The sequence below is a fragment of the Phyllopteryx taeniolatus genome, chromosome 5, assembly GCF_024500385.1.
Source record: "Phyllopteryx taeniolatus isolate TA_2022b chromosome 5, UOR_Ptae_1.2, whole genome shotgun sequence".
NCBI lineage: Eukaryota > Metazoa > Chordata > Actinopteri > Syngnathiformes > Syngnathidae > Phyllopteryx > Phyllopteryx taeniolatus.
In genome coordinates this window covers 18,859,157-18,876,988 of record NC_084506.1, presented here as the reverse complement: position 1 = coordinate 18,876,988, position 17,832 = coordinate 18,859,157, and the positions used below count along the sequence as shown (strand labels likewise).

General features: G+C 37.8%; 1 long non-coding RNA gene across 4 annotated transcripts in view; it reads right to left on the bottom strand.

Moving 5' to 3' along the window:
• LOC133477993 (uncharacterized) overlaps positions 1-17,832 on the bottom strand; it is a 230,704-nt gene that overhangs the window by 117,643 nt on the left and 95,229 nt on the right. For 2 of the 4 annotated variants that reach the window (XR_009788535.1, XR_009788534.1), the window contains 2 exons: positions 4,160-4,226; positions 1,235-2,210 (listed from right to left, as the gene is read on the bottom strand). This is a non-coding gene — a long non-coding RNA (uncharacterized LOC133477993). Of the gene's footprint in view, positions 1-1,234; positions 2,211-4,159; positions 4,227-17,832 lie in introns of those variants that run through there. The other 2 variants (XR_009788536.1, XR_009788537.1) reach the window with 1 other exon arrangement.

The following is a 17,832-nucleotide window of genomic DNA, read 5'->3' as shown; positions in this document are numbered from 1 at the left end:
AACCTGTGACTTGGGACCAGACTTATGTGACTTGAGACTTGACTTAAGAAAACCTGTGATTTGACCTGACATAAATGCTGACTTGGGACTTCACGAGACTTATCCAAGAACTTACCTTTACTTGATTTGTGAACGTGTGACTTGGGAGAGGACCTTCCCCAGTACAGTACTTAACTTGAGAAAACCTGTGACTTCGGACTTAAATTTTCATAGGACTTGACTTGAGACAATGTGTGACTTGACTTATCAGAGTAATTAACTTGAGGTGAGATTGAGGTGACTTGGGACTTGACTGGATAAGCTTTGACCTTGGACTTGACTTATCACAGAACTTGATTTACCCAAGAAGAAATGACTTGGGACTTGTTTGAAACTTGAAAGTTAAGACTTGAGATGCACGTGTGACTTAATCCCCTTTTAGGGGAAGGCGCTTATTTGTAAAGATTTTACATTTGAAGTGACTTTAATTTCTCAGAGACACTTTACATGCCACGGTAGGTGCTGCAGTTTTGGTTAGCAACAAGAGTTAAAATGGGCTCAACAGCTTTCAACAACTCTAATGGCTAAATGTGGAAAAAAAGCATCTATGAACGGAGAAGATTATGGGTACCACCTGTTTTTTATGGGTGAAAAAGGAGGTTTCTACTTCAGGGCTATTAGAGGAGACCTGCCTGGTGATCTCTTCCACAGCATTCTCAGTCCAACTTGACATATGCTCTCTCCTTTATTGCACACCTTAAAAATCTACCCAGGATGAATCATGAAACTAGTTTTACCATCTGGTATCGACCACTTTCATGTCCACTCCAAAGACACACCATCAAAACCAGACGACATACTTTCAGCTTGACTGCTGACCACAATAAAAGCGGGGATAACTCCTACACTAAGTTTTTTCTGGAGCAGTGATATGAACAAACGAGCACCGCTATGAGGGAGCTGATGCGTTGCGTTATTTTTTCTCATAACTTGCACAACTTCAATAAATTTGATGATTCATGTCCATAAAATATGCCCATACTTTCTATTCTCATTGCACAATTTCATGCTTTAACCATAAACACACCATTCATTTCAATGGCCCGAAATGGTAAATCATTATTTTTTTTTTATTATTATGTTCCTTTGGGGATTAAAATAAGTCAAATAAATAAAAGGAGGGGAACCTCTCTCTTTTTAAGTAAAGATTGAGAGTAGTTCTTTAGACGATATTCTGATGAAAAATGGACCCATAATCAGGGAATCGCCTGCATTTTATTGACCGTGAGAGAGTAGTGTATTTTTCCAAATGTAATTTTATGGACATTGGCAGGAAATCAATAGCAGACACAGGCTGTTGGTGAGCTAGAGCTGAAAAGAAAAAAAATATCTATGAAGAACATTTCTAGAAGCATGTGGCTGCTTCTTTGGAATTGAGTTTCCGAATGTCTTTTTTTCCCCTCTCTTTTTTGTTAAAAAAGGCTTTAAACAGCCAAACTTGGGTTTAAAATTACCTTTGACGTCAATCAATCAATAAAAAAATTTCTCAGCCACACACACGCACACACACACACAAAACTGAAAAGCAGTTCAAGTTATAATATTGACAGTTACCACCACCTTGCAAGCAGCGTTTGTTGAAACACATGACACGTTATTAGTGATGCCAGTCAAAGCATTTATAACCAATAGAGTACATGCTGACTGTATTGTTTTAGATTAAAAATCAATAGGGTCCTTGCATCCCACAATAATCTCTTACTCTTTGAAGAAGACTACTAGTAGTTGAAAAGTCCCCATGCACCTTCCATTCTGACCGATGGACCATAGCTACCTTGTGCTGGGAGGGGAAAAAAATACATAAAAATATCAAAGGGGATTCTTTGTGTCATGCTCAACTGTAAAGACCTTATTGACAACTAATATGATCCTTTGATGGTTTTTCATATAATATAGTAGTGCCTTGAGATACTAGTTTAATTCTTTTCGTGACCATGCTTGTAACTCAACAATCTTGGATCTAAAATCCTCTTTCCCCCACTTGAAGTTTGCAGACGACACGTCAGTCATCAATGATGGTGACGAGCTTGCGTGTCGACAGGAAGCGGAGCGGCTGGAGCTTTGGTGTGGCCGACACAACCTGGAGCTGGACACGCTCGAGACGGTAGAGATGATCGTGGACTTCAGGAAGCATCATTCACCAGAGCTGCCTCTCACCCTGTCCAACTGCCCTGTCAACCGTCAAAACAAAGTTCCTGGGAATTACAGTCTCTCAGGACCTGAAGTGGGAGACCAACAGCAACCTCAAAAAGGCCCAGCAGAGGATGTACTTCCTGCGGCTTCTAACGAAGCACGGCCTGCCACAGGATCTGTTTCCTTGTGTGTTTTTGACAAACTTGGCAAATAAAGAGGGTTCTGATTCTGATTAAATGAATTGAGATGCCACTGCGTTCCAGCCTCCCACTAAAATAAATGTTTGTAATGTGATTTTAATTAAAAATAATAATAATAATACTCTATTAAATAAAAAAAATTAAATAAGATGTAAATAAATTACATTGTTTTTGCCACATTTTGTGCTTCAGTTGGATGGACATTGTGCTGCTCTTTCTGGTGTGTGCACCTTGGGGGCATTATCATACAGACATACGGATATTTGAATATGGAGACGGTCACAGCTCCTCAGTAATCTGCATTAATATTAGTCGTTTTCGTAGAGGATAAAGTGTATTGTTATTATCTGTAAATATGTGTTGCTCCATTGCGTAAAGGGTTATAAACCGCCACACCGATGTTAATCATTAGCCCGTGGATGGTGTTTGGCATTGTTTGTTAGCATTAAGCTAAACAGGCAATGCTATTATATTGTTTTAAATTCACAGCATCCAAAGCTTTTCGTTTTATTATTTAGTTTGAAATAAACTTTCAATGGTAGTGGCAATAAGCAGTTTGAAGTCTGTTTTTGGAAGAATTGTTCACGATTTGCCAAACTGCTGCTTGTTGTGAAGTCACTTGAGGTCTCGGTCACATACAGCCCTAGTATCTAAAATGTCAATAATAATTTGTTGTTGAAAGTCAAAGCAAAAAAAATAAAAAATAAACAGCCCAACGGCTACATCTCAAAAACTCTAAGTCAGGTAACTAGTATGTCAAGGCACCACCGTATGTGGAAAAAATATTAATTAAGTGCAGTTTTTTTATTTTGCGCTATTTATGCGCAGTGTGATTAAAATTATGCATAATGTTAAAGTGGCGTACATTGATATGAAATGTACTTTTTAGGAATAAAACCCCTCCCTCGTTCTTTGATGAACACTTTACAATAGCCTACTCCGCTATTGTTTTATAATGTTGGTCCAGACGGTGGTACTTGGTATAAAAAGTTTGACAACCACAGGTCTTTAGGATCTCCCACAGATGGATAACAAGGTATTTAGAGGTGACGCTGAGTATTTAACGGCGGTATAAAAAGGATGCAGACGCTCACCGGAGTTGTTATGCGGGTGTTCCTTCTGGAGGCCTTTTGTTGCAGGGGGAGAGGAGGATTTTGAAGGGTTTGGGGGGTTGGATTAAAGGCATAAATATGGCAGAGGAATCCAATAACAACAACAGCGAGGGCACATTGTACATCATCCAAACCTCCCAAACACAAAATGTCAGCAGGCAGAGCAGCTGCTGTAACCTTGACAATGACAATAATGGCGATTAAAAAGGGAAATAGTGCCACCGTTTTTGGCCCGCTGGGATTAGAGCATGTCGTGTAATCTGTCTCGGCAACACAACGCTGTCGGAAAATTGATTGACTCAATTACCTGAGACCGATTATGTGGTAAGTGTAGTTATTTAAAGTGTACGACACCCGTGTGGAGAAGCAGGCTAATGTGCGCGTTATCTTATGGATTTTATTGGCTAATCACTTTATTACCTCCTCCAAGGACTTTGTTTCCATTGATATGGATTTGTTGTGTGTTTGCAACTCGTACTTAGCTAAAGTTGTTGATATATCAACCTAATGAAAGGCAGGAATATTTCCCCAGAGGAAGTCACAGAAATTGAATTCATCCATTCCAGGGTCAATGCGCTACCATTCATGACAATGTGGAAAGGAATGTTTTAAATTGCATGTAATGTGATATACAGTAAAAGGAAAATTCAACTAAAATAAAGCAAAACTACTTACCCCTTCTTGAAGTTGGAAATGTAGCATTCAAAGGAGGCTTGATGACTTTATGCATCACACTTTTTAACTGTTAAGGAAGTGCAAAAAGAAGTTAAGTGCCATACAGTAAAATGTAGGAACACACTATGAACTCTGATGACGTGCGATTGCATGTTCCTGAGAGGTGAGTCTCTTCACATGAACACTAAATACAGCTGACTTAGCAGTCGTGTACATTCCATTCTTCTATATTATTGATGTTGAAATAACAAAGCGATTTCGATAGGACAGATGCTACACTACGCAATGAGTTGGACCGTCACACAAATTATCTTTGTCATTAACGGTTGGTATCCTTCTGTGGTGGCATGACTAACCAACACTAACTGGCTGACTGACTAAATAACTAAATAACTGAATGAGTCACTGACTCACTGGCTTACTAACTAACTAAATTACTAACTAAATAACTAATAAACTAACTGACCAACTAACTAACTTAACTGACTAACTCACTACTCACAAAATGGCAAACCATTACTGAGTGGCTAACTGACTAACTCATTGAGTAACTAACTACCATAACTTACGAACCGAATAAATGAATAAATTCGGTAACTGTAATTAAATAAGTAACTATGTGACTAACTAGTGAGGAGGAGCGTGGAGCGAGGACCTAGGAAGTCGCAAATATAGAAATGAGATGAGCGCCCTGTGTATAGTATCTTGCGGTTGCTGATATGATACACTGAACAACATTTTAGCAATTTCAGGTTCAAACTATCATGTCAGCAACCCGCAGTACACACAGAGAGTGTGTGAACCTGTCACATGACATACAGGGCATACCTATCGCGGGGGTAGTTGTGATGTTAATTTTGTCACCAGCAGAGGGTGCTATCGCCTGTGATGGCCACGCCCTGAGTTTGCTGGCGAGTGATGAATTATTCTGTTTCATTCTTCTTCCACGAATGCAATATTAACCAAAATAGCGTGTTTTGATTAGTGGTGGCGCATACAACATATTGTTGAGGGGGGGGGGGGGGTAAATGTGGGTTTCCCTACCCTTTAACTGACTAACGGACTGACCAAGTAGATAACTAACAAAGTAACTACTGTATCTGACCAAGTGTAACTCTGACTTATAGAAAGCAAAGTTGCTAACTTGAGCTGGTGCGTGGGAGTGTTGTTAGGAGCCATCTGCTCACAAAGTGTGCACCAGCGGCAGGATGGATGATGAGGTTCCCGCCCGTTGCATTACACCCTGCGGCCTCATACGCTGTTAGTGGAGGACAAGTGTTTTAATGCGAGGCAGAGTCCTTGCTGGCTCGCTCTCGCTCCAAATCAATAGAAAGAAAGATCTCCTTTTTGCAACAGTGCTCCTTCGGACCCATGTGACAGTTCAACACGCGCACACACAAACACACAAAAGTCATCTCATCTGGCCGTACAAACTTGGAATGGAAGTCGGACGTCTTACATCTTAAAGTTTTTTCAAATCCATAACAAGGATAACCATTTTTACTCATTCTTATGTACACTGCAATTGTTTTCCACCACTACGAGCTAAATGATAGTGTGTGCGTGTGTTTGTGTGTGTCGTGCGCGCGTGCTGAGATTTAAGCGCCCACAGAGCACACAACGCCTGAACGATGCCCACGTTTAATTAGATGCATCAGCTTTAAAGTCAGTAAATATTAAAGCTGATAATTTGAATTAGGATTAGGACACATCATCAAGAGAGAAAAGGGGGTTTGGGTGGTTTAATTAATGGGAAGATCGATGATAGAGGTAATTACACCAGCGTTCATTTTGTTATCTGTTAAAAGTGCGTTGTCTGCATTTCTTTATGAGCATTCTGTGGTTTCAAGTAGAGAGAAGTTGTTGCGGTGAAAAGAATCGATATGACACACCTCCTGCTACAATTCCCTATGTCTTGTTAAATCACTTGGCATGTTTGATACGTGGAAAACAAGTGCCATATCCTTCCATCCAATGCAAAGTAATTAGGGTTAGGGTTTCAAACAAGCGGTGGGGTTTCAAATTATGGTTTGAAGCCAGCGTTTGGGTTTCAAGTTGGGGTTTGAACTCAGGGTTTGAAGACAGGGTTAGGGTTTTAAACTTACCTTATGTTTTCAAATTTGGCTTTCAAGCAATTGGGTTTTGAAATGGATTAGGGTTTCAAATCCATGTTAGGTTTTGTAAATTAGGTATTGAAGCCAAGTTTAGGGTTTGAAACTATGGTTTCAAGCCACAGTTAGGGTTTCCAATAAGGGTCTCAAGCCAGGGTTTGGGTTTAGAAAGAGGTTTTCAAACCAGTGTTAGGGTTTCAAGCTTGGGATATGATTTTGAACCAGAGTAATGGTGTCAAATTAGGGTTTTAAGGATAAGGTTAGTGTTTCAAAATTAGGTTCTGAAACCAGGGTAAGTGTTGGAAGTTAGGATTACAAATTTATATTTCAAGCAAACGTCAGGGTTTCTAATTTATGATTCAACATTAGGGTTTCAAGCCTGAGTCATGGTTTTAAATTAGGAATTCTAACCCCGTTTAGGGTTTCAAATTAGGGCGTTAAGCCATGGTTGGGCTTTCTAATTTAGGGTTTCACGTCACCGTTAGGGTTTCATATCAGGATTTCAAGACAGGTTTAGGGTTTCACTTTGGCCTTTAAATTATGGTTAGGTTCTTTAATTCAAGATGGAAGGCAGGGTTAGGGTTTCAAATTAGGGTTTCAAGCCCGAGTCATGGTTTCAAATTAGGGTTTCAAACCGAGTTAAGGATTGCAGATTAGGGTATGAAGCCATAGTGAGGGTTACAAATCAGGATTTCAAGCCTGGGTTAGGATTTCACTCATGTCTTGGTATTATTTGTGCATGTTAATACAAACTGTGTAATGTAAGATGCCAAAAACGAGCATGATGCAAGTAGTTACATATGGTGACTCCGACGTATTGTCCCAAAAGGGTTAGAAAGGGTCAACCGTGGAGTGTCGGACCCACGGAGCGCTACAAGTCCACCTGGTTGCAGGGTGCAAATAAATACACTCCACGCCACTGTGGACTTGGTTTAGCTCTTTCGGCTAAAAAAAAAAAAAAAGGTCCATAAATACAGACAGACAGTGCTGCAGGACAATTGGAGAAGTAAACAAAAATAAGCCACTGTCAACTTCAGACGAGAAATACTCCATCCAGCTTGGGGCGATGTCGCTGTGCAGTATTGTGTAACGTCTTGCTTTAAGTGCCTATCACCATCCTAATTGGTTTCCTTCTGGCTCCACGTCTGCTCTCCGTTGCTATTATTTTGTATCCATCTCAGGCTTGGGCCCCATCACTCCAATCTCTGGTCTGTCTCGGCTCCTTTTATACAGCGAGCGTTTAATTTGGAGGCCACGTGGCGACATGGATCAATTCTAAGCGAGCACCTTTGTCCATTACAGTCACAAATGAGCAGAGAAATATTCTACAGCTACAGTATATACCATCACCCCTCTCTTATATCTTGATGAATTCATGCTATGATGGCGAAGAAATCGCGAGAATAAAATGTAAGAAGGCATTGAAGACCCTGTAAAGTGAATTCAGAGATGTGTTTCTAAATACATTATACATGTTTGAAGATAATTGCTGAAAATGTGCAGACTGAGATCTATGTAGTTCTCAATAGGGGAGCTATACAAAAGTGTTAAACTGTTTTTCACCATTTCAGTTTTCATGATTTCTTTGGACATGGCTAAAACAGCAACACATAACGCACTTCGGAGTCTGGTATGAATTTCTCCTCCTTTACGATATAAGAACTTGAGTGCCTTTGTTCACATCAGCAGTTATCCGGTGCAATTGTGACATGCTCTAAACTAATTAGCTATGTCTACATCCCGAAAATGCATCTTCCCTTCAGATAGTCCGCTGGTGTGACTGTTTTAGAGCGGCTAGTTGTCAGTCATGAGCGCGTACATCAGAGAGAAAGGCAGAAGCGCAAGGGGGTGGGGGGTTTGACGTGGCAGCCAATGTGTGGACTGGGACTTTGTGCTGGTGTGGCCATTATAGAGTGCCTCATTGTTGGCTGTGCGTATGCGTATGTCACAGAGAGAAGACAGAAGAGCCAGGGAAATTTTTTTTTTTTTTTAAATGACAGCCATCATGTGGACAGGGGCTTCAAGATGATGTGGCCGCTTTGGAGCGCCTCGCTTTCATGGCATGGAAAAATCCCCGCGACATATATGTATGTATATATATACGTATATATACATATATATACGTATATATATATATATATATATACACATATATATACATATATATACGTAAATATATACATATATACATATATATCCACGTATATATATACATATATACGTATATATACGTACATATATACGTATATATACGTATATATGTACGTATATACACGTATATATACACGTATATATACGTATATATACACACGTATATATACACACGTATATATATGTATATATATACGTATATATACATATATATATACATATATATATATACGTATATATATATACATATATACGTATATATACATATATATATACATATATATATATACGTATATATATATACATCCATCCATCCATTTTCTGAGCCGCTTCTCCTCACTAGGGTCGCGGGCGTGCTGGAGCCTATCCCAGCTGTCATCGGGCAGGAGGCGGGGTACACCCTGAACTGGTTGCCAGCCAATCGCAGGGCACATAGAAACTAACAACCATTCGCACTCACAGTCATGCCTACGGGCAATTTAGAGTCTCCAATTAATGCATGTTTTTGGGATGTGGGAGGAAACCGGAGTGCCCGGAGAAAACCCACGCAGGCACGGGAAGAACATGCAAACTCCACACAGGCGGGGACGGGGATTGAACCCCGCACCTCAGAACTGTGAGGCTGACGCTCTAACCAGTCGGCCACCGTGCCGCCTATATATATACGTATATATACATATACGTATATATATATACATATATACACGTGTATATATATATATATATACACATATATATATACATATATATATATACACATATATATATACATATATATATATACACATATATATATACATATATATATATATACACATATATATATATACACATATATATACACATATATATATATACACATATATATATATATACACATATATATATACATATATATATATACACATATATACATATATATATATACACATATATACATATATATATATACACATGTATATACATGCATATACATGCACATGTATATACATGCATATACATACATGTATATACATATACATACATGTATATACATATACATACATATATATACATACATATACATGTATATACATATACACACATATATATACACATGTACATGTATATACATATACACACATATATATACATCTACATGTATATACACATACACATTTTTATACACATACACATATATATATACATATACATGTATATACACATACACATATATATACATATACATGTATATACAGATAAATATATATATACATACACATATATATACATATACATACACATATACATACATATACATACACATATACATATATATATATATATATATATACATATACACACACATTATATACATACAGTATATACAATATATACAGTATGTATATATATTTAAATTTGTCAGGGTTGTTAACAATTGTCGTCGTGTCAAATTTACAAGAAATTTTTATTTCCACTTTATGTAATCAGTTTTTCCCATGCAGTGGCGGTCCTAGATTGAACGGCACCCTGTGCAAGAGCCATACACACACACACGTAGGAGCAGTTGGGAGCTGTGGCACCCGAGGAACAGTCAGAGGTGACGGTGAGGGGGCGTAGACCCCTCATCATTTTATTTCCCTTCCCGTCCAGCTCGTGTCTGGCGCCAAGCGGGTTTATGTAACCTTTAGGCCATGTCAGCCCACTTGTTTTATGTAACGCATTTGCATTCCATTGAAATTGGTCTTTTTATGTAATACTGTACATGTACATCCTCTTTCCTTTTGTTTTAGCCATATTTGTAATGAAAAACACTCTCCAGAGACTTCATTAGGTCCACTGCACAACCAGATAGATACAGTAGGTAGGGTTTTAAACACCGTTTGGATTTAAAAAGGGGTTTCTGATTCAAATTACCAAAGTTGAGGTTAAGAATTGGAGTTGAAAGCCTAAGTTAGGGCGTTTTGTAGACTGCATTGGCGTTTCAATGTAGTTTTCAAGACTGGGTGAGGGTTTCAAATTAGGGTTTCAAGACAATGCTGGGGTTTCAAATTAGTGTTTCAACACACGTTTAGGGTTACGAATTCCATCTTGAAGCCTGGGTCAGGGTTTAAAAGTATGGACTCCAGACAAGTTTAGAGCTTCAAATTAGAGTTTCAAATTTGAGTTTGAAGCCAACGTTCAAGTTTCAAATTTAAAGTTTTTAATCATAGGTTAGGGTTTCAAGTAGTTAGGGTATCAAATTTGCAATTATTATTGTTGAGGGTCAAACGGATTTATAAATCTTAGTAAATATATGATATTTAATGAAAAAAGACATACAACTGTACTTAATGAGTACTCTTGTGGCTAATTCAAATAATGAGGTACATGACCGACACATGCTTGTAGTAGAATCTGCAAATCTACCTCATGATGTGTCCAGTGAGTGCACATGCTCATGGCCAATAGGGTATTTTTCCTGAGTAAAACATCCACTCTGCCATAGTCTTCTTCATGGAGAAACACTTCAGTGATACTATGAGTGACAACACTGGATTCCCCATCATGGCAGTGCTTTGTGTTCTGAGGCGGTATGATGCTCGGTGCGGAACGAGAAAATAAAGCGCGGTCAAGTGCAGAAAAAGCTCAAATAAGGTGCATGTGCATCCTCAAGGGCAGTGCAGAGAAAGTGTAGTCCTGAAGCCATTTCAACTCCATTGTTGGGGGGGGAGCATCTTTCGTTCAGAAATGCAAATAATTATCATTTTACATCTGAATCAACAAATAAAAATGTGCTAATGCTTAATTGAAATGTTGCAGAATGGATTCAAATGTAGGAAATGTAGAATGTGAGAATTAAAAAAAATGTTAATGGTGCAAATATAATGAAATTGAATCAAACGCTAACATGTTAGCAGTTAGTATGGTAACGTACAGCAAGACAGCAACATGAGGAGCTATCGATAGGAACTTTATAGTAACTGTAAATACTTAATTAGAAATCATCAACATCATACAACATGTACAATATACAGTATCTGTGTTTTTGTGTTTAGCAAGCTTTCCATTGGTTGCAGTTTTGGGAAAATAGTATAAAGATTAAGAAAGTTACGAATGTCTGAAACTTGGATTCAACAACAACAAAAAAAGTCACACAAAATCTTGACCCCTTTTACTTTGCATTAAGCCGTTGATCATAAATTGGTGCATTTTCACCGGTTTTAATGAGTCATAACTCTCTCAATATTTGTGACAGGAAAGTGATAATTATATCAATGGAATCGTGTTTGGAAGATGTGTTCGATAATGCTGGCTTTGTGTAAATCAAACTGTTTACACATACCTAAAAACTTTACATGACTACAGGGCAAGAGTTAAAATCCTTTTCCATCTGCTTTAGCATTTTCTATGAGGTTGCCATCTTTTGCTATATAGTAGCATACCAACTGCTAGCATGTCAGCATTTGATCACCTCTCATTTGAAGTAATACATAATTATAAAGCAAGATGTTCAAATTCTTAACAATTGACATCTGCGCTTTTGCTACTTAGGTTGCTATCTATTTTAGCATAATAACTGCTAGTATGTTAGCATTCGATCAAATTTCATCTGCTTTTCATTTTTATTTTTATTTTTTTAAAGTTTCATTCTACAACTCCTTTTGCAGTATGCTAACATGTGCTAAGCCGGGTTGGTCACGATTTTACATCTTGCCATGTATTCTGGTTCTAGTTCTAATGAGAAATGTTCAAATGCTAAAATGCTAGCAGTTGTTACACAGTATATCCTAAGCTCGCATTACATTTTAGCCTTAAATATCTTTTGAGTTAAAGAGCTTCTACATATTGGTGTAGTAACCATTACATAAACAACAAAACAAACAAACAGAAGGCACCTCGACAGTCGCGGCAGCTCTCCAACGTGACAACAAGCCGCTATGTATTATTGCACTTTTTCCACCCGTGTGGAATGGAACCACTGCTTTTATTGTTATTGCGGTAGACTCGAAGCGGGCTTTGACAATTTCCTTGAGACGGCAGCTTCTCTCAGTCTCTTGGAGCCATGAAAATAAAATGCAATCTGTCTCATTGATCACCAGCTGACCCGCCACAAAGTGACAAGAGCTCATCATATAGGAGCTCCACATGTGGCTCAGAAGGGGGGAAAAAACAACATTGAGGCACTTAAGAGTCAGCCCACGTCTGCTTTGCAACCACACGTATTGCCCGCCGCTGTGTATAAAGCTCGCTGTGGAATTCTCGACTAATCTTTGCTGCCATTAAACACCTCAATAATGTTTGTAGGAGGCGAGCTTATGAGACGCCTTAATGCTTGCTTAGAGTTTGTGCAAAGTTTTCACATAATAGTGCAGTAGTTTTTGTTCAGCGACAACAGAACAGTCGCAACAATTTCCTCATGCATTGTCATATCTTGAATTTGAAAATGAATATTTTAAATTCTATACAGTATTTTATTTTTAAAAAATCAGCTTATATAAAATAAAAAGATCTTGAAAATATACTTTTTTCTGGAGAATACATCTTTTCTAGGAAAAATATTGTTACATATTTTTTGTAACGTGCAACTTTAGTCCTTGAAAATATGCAGCTTTTTTCTTATGTAAATATGCCTTTTTAGAATTAGACAAAAACTTTTCTTGGAAAATGCAAATTCTTTTCAAAATATATGACCTTTTTCCTCAAACATTTATGGCTTTTATCTTAAAAACATCCTCAAAAATAGGACTTTTATGACGTCTTGGAAATATGTAACTAAAAAAATGTAGGAGTTTTCCTAAAAAATAGACAAGCTTTTTCTTGAAAATTACACTTTTTTTCTTGAAAATCTAATTTTAATAAAATATAAATATTTTCTCTGCAAAATATATTGATTTTTTCCCCTTGAAAACAAGACTATTGAAAAAGTGTTTTCTTTTGAAACATTTATGTCTGAAAATATATAATTTCTTTCGAAAAATACTTTTTTTAATATTCACTTTTTTGTTGAATATACATATAAATAAGTATATATAAAACCTTCCCCAAAAATATACTACTTTATTCCTGAGAATATGAATCTTTTTCTCAAAAACACAGCTTCTTAAAAAGCTACAACTTTGTTTCTCGGAAATATACAACTTTCTCATAAATATAACTATTTTTCTATCGTAAATATATGTTGTACAATTAGGGAATTCCAACCACACCTCTAAAGATGTCCAAATCTTCTGAGTTCCAACCACCGTATTGTATGAAGTCACACAAATCTAATGATACCGCAAAAGACATCATCACTTGTGATTTAAGAGTATTTGATTGTTTTTATATTTTAGTGGTTAGCTTGAGTGACAAATTGCATAACATGAAATACCCTTTGTCAAAGTGTTTTGATGTCTTAAGGGGTTATTTTTACACTGGTATGACAGTTAAGCGGGTTACAATATTAAAACATTCCCTGCATGTTTTATGATGGTAAGAGTTTGCAGACGATTTCCATTATATTTCCATTTTGGGATATTCGGTACTGTAATTTTGGGAGCTCTCTGGCATTCTGCAGCTTAGACAACAAACAGCTGCTACATCATCGCTGACCTTTGGACCGTTCCCATTTTATTGGTTTCTCCTGGTCTGCCCTTTACAGCGGACAGATGATTATGACTGATTATGTGCTCTGACCTTTACATCTGTAAAGTTCTTGTTTTGCCTGAGCATTTAGTAAACTCTTAAAAAACGGATCTGGAGTGGCTACTTCACAGGTTTCAAACTCAAGGCCCAGGGGTCAGATGCAGCCCGCCACATCATTAACGGTGGCCAAAAAAAGCAAATAAAGTTGTATTTGCTACTAAACAGATAGGTTCCTTTCATTTTGGTACACAATTTATACCAAATTTGCAAATTTCCTGTCAGTTTTAACAGATACAAGCATTTTACCCTCACCTTTGACCTTTTTACTTTGGTCATCCATTTTCTATAGCGCTTGTCCTCATTGGGGTTGCGGGTATGCTGGTACCTATCCCAGCTGACTTTGGGTGAGAGGTGTGGTACACCCTGGACTGGTCCTCACCCAGTTGCAGGGCACGTACAGAAAAACAACTGTTCAGACTTACTTTCACCCTTATGGACAATTTAGAGTCTTTAATGAACCCTAACATGCATGTTTTTGCAATGTGGGAGGAAGCCAGAGTACCCGCAGAAAACCCAAGCACAAGGATAGGCCAAGATTTGAAACCTGAACCTAAGAACTGTGAGGCACGAGTTCTAACCACTAGTCAACAAAAACACGGCTGCTTACTTTGGTCAGTTCATTTATCATCTCAATATATTTCTACACAGATATTGATATAAATTTTGCGAGCGTTAAAGGGTTGTCAAGGGAAGAAGAAGAAATAACACTAAAAATTACATTAAATGATCCAGGTATTTTTACACTTGTATGCAATTACTTTACAATTATATACAGTATAAATATTGTTACAGTGGAATGTGTAAAGAGCAAGATTATCAAGGGGAAAAATGTAAAAAATAAAAAAATTTAAAAAATAATCGCTTGGAGCTGCAAGCTCTACGAGCATCAAGGGACGTTTTGCTGTATTTGGCTTATTTTGCATCACTTAGTCCAAAGGAAGGTGCATCATCATCAAGGAGTGCCACAGAGAAGGTGACAAGAGAATAAATAACAACAGCTTAGTTAGCTTCTTTGTACACCTACCACCTGTATATGACAATGAAAAAGGGTTGAAAAAAAATATTTGTGAGGCTACCCTGAGGTGAATCGCCTTTGAATTGAATCATTAAAGTTGTATTCTAGGTGTTTGTTGTGTTACGATCTCCTACTAACAGTACTTAATGTATTTTACACAAAAATTCATGAAAAGGTATAAAACTAAATATAGTGCCCTGTGATTGGCTGGCAATCGGTCCAAGGTCCCCCAAAGCAAGCTGTGGTAGGGTCAAACTTACCATATTCAAAATGGATGAAAGGATGGATTAATACATTAAAAAAAGTTATTTCCATTTTCAGGAAAAAAATAATGGTTCCAGACCCTCATTTTAAGGCAAGCATGTCTTCAATAGGACTATTAACATATCGTTCAATGAATCAATCAAAATGTTGCCTTATTTTCTTTGTAAAGGCAAAATTTGGATCTTTCGATGTTTAAAATGCAGGAGCCTGTAAGTGTCGGCTTGATTGTACAAATGGGAAGAAGTTCGGGGGAGGACATAAAGGCCTGTCGGGCGGTCCCTCATCAAGTTAAGTGCTTCAACTTCTGCCAGTCTGATTGCAAATGAGGCCCCCGTGCGCCGCCCATTAGCTGCGCTGCGGCCAGTCGTCTCCCAGCGGAGCAGAATCGGACTGTCCAGCTTGAAGCAACAGCTCCCCCATTCGAAGCGCGGTTAGCAGAAGAACATGCGGCACGGAAGAGGAGGAGGAGGATATACCAAGCCAATTAGTTTTTTTTTTTTTTTTTTTTTAAATAACGTGGAGTGCATACCAGATGTGGCCCTTGGAGAGAATCTGGAGCATTTTTCTCATCCCTGAATCCGGATACATGGCAGACAGCCAAGCAGAGCTGAATTTTTAAGTGCAGCGGGTGAGATGAGTATAAGTTAACTCACAGACTGAAGTATCTCTTTTTTTTTTTTTTTTTTTTTTTTACCCCACTGTATTTCATTACGAAACATTTCATTTAATTCTTCTTTTTCCTGACATCTGTAACTCCCTGGTGATTACTGTGCAGTTGAGGCCATTTAATTTCTTAAGGGAGTTATAGTCACTAATAGCTAACATTCAGATACAAAACAGATTGCCGTAAGAAGCGCCATGAACCACTACCTAACAAAAGTCACCTCACTGATGTTATTTTTACTATTTAATGGTCCATACACTGCGCTGAGCAAGTGTCTTAGACCTCCTGTCCTCCTGCATCATGGAGTCCTTTAATGCGGACTCTCTCAGTTTCAGTGAGCACACCCTCAAGGATGCATGAATCACTTGGATTTGTGTGCGTATTTCTCGGACTCCTATTGAGTATTGAAGGGGTAAATCCCATCTGTCCACTTACACTGCCATCACAGTGGCAGACATCCCATTCATAAATCACTTTTTATCCACAGATAATACAGATCATCATGGGGTTATCTAAAAGAGTAAAAAGTCGAAGATATGTATATGTTTATTTTTTATGGGACAGTAGGGACGGTGTTCTCGTGGGAGTTTGAAACGGTCCCAAGAACCGTTTGCGTTTCCACCACATTTTCACAGGTTCCCCCCCCAAAAAAAGCACCTGTTGATCTTTGAAGGGTCATGGAGGAATCTCGAAACAGTGAAAGAATGATCATACATACTAAACATATGAAACAGAAGTCATAGGTCAAAGGGTGCCTTGACACAGGTGCTAGATCTGCACCTTTAAAAACGTACCTGCAATGCAGCAATGTTTGATAGTAGATGTTTTTATTCAAAAAGTTGTGTAAAATATATTGGGCGAAAAAACACATTCCTTTTTCTGTAAAACACTGATTGAGGATAAATCATTCATTTATGTCAGACAGGCTATTAACTCATTCACTGCCAGACATTTTCAAAGCCGAGTTCCCCATATCGCCAGCCATTTTAACATAAGTAGAAGCACTTCTTCATTCAGAAATATTGTTTGTTTCTTACTATTTCCATTCTTTAGTAATCATAGAACATGGGTTGGTTTCACCAAAGACCATAAAGTGGAGCTGAGCTTTTTGTAAAAAAATTTTAAAAATAAATAAATAAATAAAAAATATGGCTTGAGTCAGAATTCAGTGGCTTATTTACATGGTGTTCATAATTCATTCAATGAATCTTTTCTCACGATCACGACACACACGTTCTACAACCTACTGCGACACATGCTCAGTTTTTCCGAACACATACATACTCTGTTCGAGTGTGAGGTGGCTAAACTAGTCCAATTTCCAACGTGTTGGCCTTTCTCTCTCTCATAATCGACGCGACAAGCCAGGTTTCACTGCCTAATCTTTATTTTCTACTCAAAAGCTGTGCTGATCTCAAATCCAAAGCAATGGAATGCCGCCATCAGTATGGATAAGTTAGTCATTACAGTGGTTTACAAATCTAAATTTCACCGGGAAGCTGGGCGAGACCCTCCTCCATGCCTACCCATTGGAAAACATACTTGATAATTTGATATAGACCATTGGTGTCAAACTAATTTGTATCCTGGGCCACACTAGAGTTAACGTTTCCCTCATAGGACCATTATGATTGTGAAACATTGTGAAATGTTTCAGCGCCTCTTCACAGTATTACATATACACAACAAATTAATGGATAACTAGTTTTGAAATGAGAAATCAAGCATAATAGTTTGTTCAACTATTGTTCAAGTTACTGTAAAAAGGTGTTTGGTAAAAAAAAAAATGATTGCAATACCTCACTTATTATTTATTACATAT